This window comes from Rana temporaria, chromosome 11, assembly GCF_905171775.1.
Source record: "Rana temporaria chromosome 11, aRanTem1.1, whole genome shotgun sequence".
In the NCBI taxonomy this organism is placed as follows: domain Eukaryota; kingdom Metazoa; phylum Chordata; class Amphibia; order Anura; family Ranidae; genus Rana; species Rana temporaria.
In genome coordinates, this window is record NC_053499.1 from 43,583,407 (window position 1) to 43,591,772 (window position 8,366).

The following is an 8,366-nucleotide window of genomic DNA, read 5'->3' on the forward strand; positions in this document are numbered from 1 at the left end:
TGTTTACGTTTTTGAATTTGGCGCCGTTCTCCGCTCCCGTGCGTCGTAACGTCGCAGGGAACGGAGATCGGCGGCACAGGAGGACGCTGTGTGAATCGAGCGGGGTCCCGCTCGCTCACACAGCGCGGTGGCTTTGCTGGATCCAGGGACAAGGTAAGTAAACACTGTCTGTGGATGCTGCGAGGCGAGCCCGAGTCTGACTCGGGGTTACCGATCGCAGCACAGAAATCTAACCCCGAGTCAGACTCGGGAACACCGCCAGGAGGGTTAATAGCATCATGGGCCCCTGGGCAAAGTAATGCTCTGGGACCCCTACAATGATGACAGTGCAGATAAACAGACATCAAGAAGGTAGGGTGCAGATTGCCTCCCCTGTGTATCTATCACTCTCAGTGCCATCGTTCGGCGAAACACTCCCCCTACTCGCCGCATTTGAATTCCGCGCCCTTACGCCATGAGAAATACACTACGCCGCCGTAACTTATGGCGCAAATTCTTTCTGGATTCAAACCAAAGCCAGGTAAGTTACGGCGGCGTAGCGTATCTCAGCGCCAGTGCAGATCTTTGAGGATCTGCCCCAAGAACTAAAATTCAGAATTCTATAAATTTCTGTAAATGTAAAAGAAAATTAGAGGAAGATATCCTACTGACTAGATACTGCTTAGACTACTATGTATTTAATACAGGAATCCTATTCCAAATGTTGCATATTGTCCCTCCCTTTGCTTCAGATAGAGATGAAAATAATGAAATAAAAATCAAATAATAGATTAAAATGCCAAAAGCAATTATCCAAAGCCCATGTTGCAAATGTTCACAAACCAGCCATACAGACCTGGTTAGTGTTGATAGTGATGTGCAATCTGATGTATTAATAGGAATTGAACACCCCTCCCTTTTCACTTTTATATTCTAATTGATTTACAGCATTTTTTACCATATTGCTCAGCAGAGGCAGCTCCAAAATACGCCAGCATGAGCATGTATGATATATACCCAAAAGACCACAAGAGGGCACTCACAACTTGGTGTAAGGGTGGACCAGAATCAATGATACAAAAAGAAAGTGCAAAAAACAAAAAAACAAACAAACAGAAAATGTAACTTATAAGTAGAAAAAGAAGAAGAAAATCCACTGTTGCAAAGCAGCAGAAAAAAATTAACTAGGCTGTGTGCATGCAAGCGATTTCTGCTAGCGCTCATCATTTATGATCACCGCTTGATTAATTGATATTGATTGCTACAAATGTGGCTGGAAAAGCACAAATTTAGAACATTGTGCAAATAAGTGCTACATTGCACGTGCCACATTGCAGTGTTCCATATGTGAAATAACTGGCAGTCATTAATCGCGAATCATGACCAATAAACACTCTAATTATGATTATCCATGTGTACCCGACCTAAGGGACAGAAAACAGAATTAGAAAAAGTCATATTAAAGCAATGGTCCGCCGATTTTTTTTTTTTTTAAGAAGGACACTTACCTGTGCAGCGTGCCCGTGATGTCGGCACCCGAAGCCAAGCTGTCGCTCGGCTCTCGGGTGTTGCACCATCTTTGGTAAGGGAATCAGGAAGTGAAGCATTGCGACTTCAGTTCCTGGTTTCCTACTGCACATGCGCGACCTGAATGGTCCCTGCTGTCTTCTGGGACCTGTGTGTGTTTCAGAAGACAGCAAGGGTGGTGGGGGGGAGTGGCGCAGATACCCGCAGATAATGCGGCTATCTATGCCCGGAAGTGGGAGCAAATACCTGTATTAAACAGGTATCTGCTCCCCCCCTCCCCCTGAAAGGTGCCAAATGAGATACCGGAGGGGGGAGGGTTCCAAAAAGCGGAAGTTAAATTTTTGGGTGTAACTCCACTTTAATCTAAATCATAGTCCACATAAAATGTAAGGCTTGTGGGGCGGCTTGTGGGGAAAAAAAACATTATGCCACCCCCCTCCCGGGTGGATCAGTAGCACTAACCCCATCATCGGCAACTTTCCTCAGATCATCGGTGACGGCCTCCCATTTTCCTGCTCTCCATCAATGGTGGCTTCCCGTTCTCCTGCTCTCCATCAATGGTGGCTTCCCTTTCTCCTGCTCTCCATCAATGGCAGCTTCCCATTCTCCTGCTCTCCATCAATGGTGGCTTCCCGTTCTCCTGCTCTCTATCAATGGTGGCTTCCCTTTCTCCTGCTCTCCATCAATGGTGGCTTCCCTTTCTCCTGCTCTCCATCAATGTCAGCTTCCCATTCCCCTGCTCTCCATCAATGGTGGCTTCCCCTTGTCCTGCTCTCCATCAATGGCAGCTTCCCTGCTCCTGCTCTCCATCAATGGTGGCTTCCCCTTCTCCTGCTCTCTATCAATGGTGGCTTCCCCTTCTCCTGCTCTCCATCAATGGCAGCTTCTCATTCTCCTGCTCTCCATCAATGTTGGCTTCCCGTTCTCCTGCTCTCCATCAATGGTGGCTTCCCGTTCTCCTGCTCTCCATCAATGGTGGCTTCCCGTTCTCCTGCTCTCCATCAATGGTGGCTTCCCGTTCTCCTGCTCTCCATCAATGGTGGCTTCCCTTTCTCCTGCTCTCCATCAATGGCAGCTTCCCATTCTCCTGATCTCCATCAATGGTGGCTTCCCCTTCTCCTGCTCTCTATCAATGGTGGCTTCCCCTTCTCCTGCTCTCCATCAATGGCAGCTTCCCATTCTCCTGCTCTCCATCAATGGTGGCTTCCCGTTCTCCTGCTCTCCATCAATGGTGGCTTCCCGTTCTCCTGATCTCCATCAATGGCAGCTTCCTATTCTCCTGTTCTCCATCAATGGTGGCTTCCCGTTCTCCTGCTCTCCATCAATGGTGGCTTCCCGTTCTCCTGATCTCCATCAATGGCAGCTTCCCATTCTCCTGCTCTCCATCAATGGTGGCTTCCCCTTCTCCTGCTCTCCATCAATGGCAGCTTCCTATTCTCCTGTTCTCCATCAATGGTGGGTTCCCGTTCTCCTGCTCTCCATCAATGATAGATTCCCTTTCTCCTGCTCTCCATCAATGGCAGATTCCCATTCTCCTGCTCTCCATGAATGGTGGCTTCCCGTTCTCCTGCTCTCCATCAATGGCAGCTTCCCGTTCTCCTGCTCTCCATCAATGGTGGCTTCCCGTTCTCCTGTTCTGTATCAATGGTGGCTTCCCGTTCTCCTGCTCTCCATCAATAGTGGCTTCCCATTCTCCTGCTCTCCATCAATGGCAGCTTCCCATTCTTCTGCTCTCCATCAATGGCAGCTTCCCTTTCTCCTGCTCTCCACAGTGGCAGCTTAGTTTTCCTCGGCAGCCAATCGGGAGTCTTCTCTTTTCAGCCAATCGCAAAACGGGTCTCACGCCCGCTTTTAATTGGCCGGATTGAGGATCAGTGTTTCAACACACCTGGGTGGGCTCTGGTCGACAAGAGCCCATCCTGTTTTGAAGCCCATTAGCGCCTCTGGCTCTAATCAGGTGCTTCAAAAAAATCCCCCGCCGCTGTAATTCATAAGCCCGGTGCCCTGAAAGGGGCTGGACGCATGAATAGGGGGCGGCAGCGGCGGCCATGGATAGATTCATGCTGTGCATGAATCTAACCATTACCATATAGGGGGGTGGCCTGCAGAGAGGGGGCGGCGCCCCTAATGGACGGGCCACCAATGGCTGATCTATATATACAGGCATTGCCGGAAGATGCATTATGAAACTACTTGTCATGTACCTGATGGAGATTAGAGATGTGCAGACCAGAAAATGTTTTTGTTTTGGATAGATTTGTTATGTTACTAATTTTGTTTTGTTGATTTGTTTCCTTTTGTTTCATTTCATTTCATTTAAAGGCAAAACTATTTTTTTTTTGTTTTTGACAGAGTGAAAGATGGATTAGAACACTTGCCAGTTTGTATTGCTGTCTGTGTCCCCATTAAGGAGATTCATCCTCTCTATTTGTTTACCTGAATGTAAAAGAAAATCCAAAATGTTGGGGTGTCCCCAGAAAAGTGACGAGGAGGGAAATCTTCCAATGGGGACACTAGTTCCTGTGACCTGGGGGGTCCCCAAAGAATTCCCTTAATTTGCAGGGATTTCCTCTCACTTCCTGTTTGGCTATGGGACAGGAAGTGAAGGAAAATCTTTGCATTGGGACACCAGTGAAAAATCTGCGAAATCTGAAAGGGGTTATTAACCCTCTCTTGCTCTATTCAAAATAAAAAATAAAAGAAAATAGTGTTGCCTATAGTTCTACTTTCAGTCCAGAGATTTCCATCACTCTATATTGTTATCTGTTGCTTAATGTCCTTAACCGCTTGCTCACCGCCCTATAGACGATCTACGTCTACAAGGCGGTTCCTTAACTCTGGACGTCCTCCCAGAATCGGGCGCGCACACGGGAATGCCGTGACCGCCGGGTCCTCCGGACCCGGTGCATCACGGATCACGGTAAATCGCTGCTGATAGTGGCGGTTTACCACGTGATCGCTCCGTCCAATGTGATGACGCCGGTTCCTCCCTCCCCTCTCTGTACCGAACTGTACAGTGTGAGAGGAGAGGGGAGAGAGCGGATGCAGCACGAGTGCTGTGGGCTGGATCTGTGACAAATGCAGTCACAGATCCAGCCATTCTTCCCTGCTCAGCCATCCCTGCCCCATACTAAGACTACTCTACTGTGCAATACTCTGCAATACCCCACAATACTCTGCAATACCCCACAATACTCTGCAATACCCCACAATACTCTGCAATACCCCACACTACTCTGCAATACCCCACAATACTCTGCAATACCCCACAATACTCTGCAATACCCCACACTACTCTGCAATACCCCACAATACTCTGCAATACCCCACAATACCCTGCAATACCCCACAATACCCTGAAATGAAACGTTGCCTATGGGGATTTTTAAGTAGTGTACAATTTTGAAGGGTGACATGTTGGGTATCTATTTACTCGGCGTAACTTCATCTTTCACATTATGCAAAAGAATGAAGAAAAATACAAATTTGCTAAATTTTATAACAGAAACAAAGAAAAATTCTTTTTTTTTTTACAGAATTTTCAGTCTTTTTTCTCTTATAGCGCAAAAAATAAAAAACCCAACAGTGATTAAATACCACCAAAAGAAAACTCTATTTGTGTGAAAAAAAGGACGAAAATTTCATTTGGGTACAATGTTGTATGACTAAGTAATTGTCATTCAAATTGTGAGAGCACCGAAAGCTGAAAATTGGTCTGGTTATTAAGTGGGTTTACGTGCCTGGTGGTCAAGTGGTTAATCTGATTGTCAGTATTATTCAACCCACTTCCTCTGAGCCAAAGTCATCCCAGACCTGGGACTGGACAGTTAAAGGAGAAGCAGTACTGTGATGAATCTCTCTGTCACTGTGCCCTCTTCTCCTATCAGCATGCTTCTTGTCAACACATGAACCGATTGGCTCTTTGTACTGCTTTATTTTTCTTACATTTCGGCTCTGCTGTATAGTCACGGAAAGAGGCCATTCAGGTCCCTACATGGCTCACTGTGGTCATATAAAGCTTGTAATGGTGCTCAAAAGCCAGTGGATACAATTTTCCCCACCAGTGTTCACAGTATGGGAGCAGGCATCTTTTCACTGATCCAGAAGTGTAAATATACCAAAGTAAGACGTCACTCAAACCAACCCAGTGCTCTAAGAATGTTTGTAGCAATGGGGTTGATTTACTAAAGGCAAAAGGACTGTGCACTTTACAAAGTGCAGTTGCTCCAGAGCTTAGTAAATAATCCAATCATGTGCAATCAAAAACACATAGGGCCAGATTCACAGAAAAAGTACCCCGGAGTATCTGCTGATACTCCGGCGTACTTTTAAATTTGCCGCGTCGTATCTTGATTTGAAATCCTCAAACCAAGATACGACGGCTTTTGGCATCGATCCGACGCCTTCGGATCGTAGGTGTAATTCTTCGGCGCCCGCTGGGTGGAGTTTGCGTAATTTTCCGCGTCGGGTATGCTAATTAGCTGTTTACGGCGATCCACGAAGGTACGCGCGTTCGTCGCATTCTCTTACGTCGCCGCTAGTCGGCTTTTCCCGTCGTAAAGTTACGGCTGCTATTTAGGTGGTGTAAAATTAGACCATCCATGTTAAAGTATGGCCGTCGTTCCCGCGTCGAATTTCAAATTTTTTTTTTTGCGCAAGTCGTCCGGGAATACGAAAGGATGTAACGCACGTCGCCGTTCAAAAAAACACGTTGGGGCGCCGTAATTTCGTGCAAAGCACGGCGGGAACTTTCAAAACGGAGCATGCGCAGTCGGTTCGGCGCGGGAACGCGCCTAATTTAAATGACACACGCCCCATTTGAATTAGGCGGGCTTGCGCCGGACAGATTTACGCTACGCCGCCGCAAGTTTACAGGCAAGTGCTTTATGAATCAAGCACTTGCGCTGAAAAGTTGCGGCGGTGTAACGTAAATGACATACGTTACGCCGCCGGAATTCTATGTGAATCTGGCCCATGTTTTTTTGTTTTGTTTTCCTTGCATGTAATTGGATATTCTTTGCAAAGTGAACCTCATTTACTAAGCCTGATGCTGCGTACACACGATAATTTTTCAGCATGAAAAAAAAACAAAGTTTTTCAGCATGTAGAAAAAACGAAGTTTTCCCCAACTTCATCATTAAAACGACGTTGCCCACACACCATCGTTTTTAAAAAATGATCTAGCAAAGCGCGGTGATGTACAACACGTAAGACGGCACTATAAAGGGGAAGTTCTATTCGCCTTTGGGCTGCTTTAGCTGATTTCGTGTTAGTAAAAGACATTTTGCGCTTTTTTGGCTGTTACAGCGTGATGAATGTGCTTACTCCATTATGAACGGTAGTTTTACCAGAACGAGCGCTCCCCTCTCATAACTTGCTTCTGAGCATGCGCGGGTTTTTAACGCCGTTTTAGCCCACACACGATCATTTTTTACAACCCGAAACACGACATTGTTTAAAACGACGTTAAAAAATGCAGCATGTTCGAATTTTTTTTGGTTGTTTTTCAGAACCTGAAAAATGATGTGAAGCCCACACACGATCATTTAAAATGACATTTTTAAAAAACAACGTTTTTTTTCATGCCGAAAAATGATCGTGTGTATGCAGCATGAGACCAAGGGTCCCCAAACTTTCTAAGCAAAGGGCCGGTTTACTGTCCTTCAGATTTTAGGGGGGCCGGACTGCAGCCATTGGGAGTAGAAAAGGTCCCAACATCATTGAGAGAAAAATAATGCCCCATTGTTTGTCTCAGTGGGAGGAACAGTGCCCCATCATCGGTGTCATTGGGAGAAATTTTCCCCCATCATTGGTATCAGTGGGAGGCATTGTGCCCCATTGTTGGACTCACTTGGAGGAATTGTCCCTTATCCAGGGCTTTTTTTCAGGGGGAACTCAGTTCCACCACCTCTGGCTCAGACCCTTTGATGCCTGATCACCACAATCAGTTGTAGACACAGAAGTCTGGTTTCTGTGTTTACAAGCAACAGCTCTGCACTCTGTGTGTAACCCCCCCTGAACTCTGCACTCTGTGTGTAATGCAATCCTGGTATTTAATGCCCCTTTAAGACCCTTCTACTGTTTGTGAAATCTGAACGGGGTCGTGGTTGAGTTCCTGCACCTATTTTCTGAGAAAAAAAGCTCTGCCCTTATCATTGGTGTCATTGGAAGAAATTGTTCCCCATCGTTGCTGTCATTGGGAGGAATAGTGCCCCGTCATTTGTTTCACTGGGAGGAATAGTGCCCCGTCATTTGTTTCACTGGGAGGAATAGTGCCCCATCATTGGTGTCATTGGGATAAACTTACCCCCATCATTAGTGTCAGTGGGAAGAATTGTCCCCCATCGTTTCTGTCACTGGGAGGAATAGTGCTCCATCATTGGTGTCATTGTGAGAAACTGTCCCCCATCATTAGTGTCAGTGGGAAGATTTGTCCCCCATCGTTTCTGTCATTGAGAGGAATAGTGCCCCGTCATTTGTTTCACTGGGAGGAATAGTGCTCCATCATTGGTGTCATTGTGAGAAACTGTACCCCATCATTAGTGTCAGTGGGAGGAATTGTGCCCCATCATTGGGAGAAAATGTGCCCCATCATTAGTGTCAGTGGGAGGAATTGTGCCCCATCATTGGGAGAAAATGTGCCCCATCATTAGTGTCAGTGAGAGGAATTGTGCCCCATCATTGGTGTCAATGGGAGGAATTGTACCCCATTGTTGGAATCACTTGGAAGAATTGTCCCCTCTCACCGAGTGGGGAGTGGGGAGGGGGGGGGGAGATTATGTGCCATTGTTGGTATCCGTGGATGAAACATTCCCCAGAGAGACGCATAAAAGCAAGCAAAGGGCCGCATCTGGCCCCCG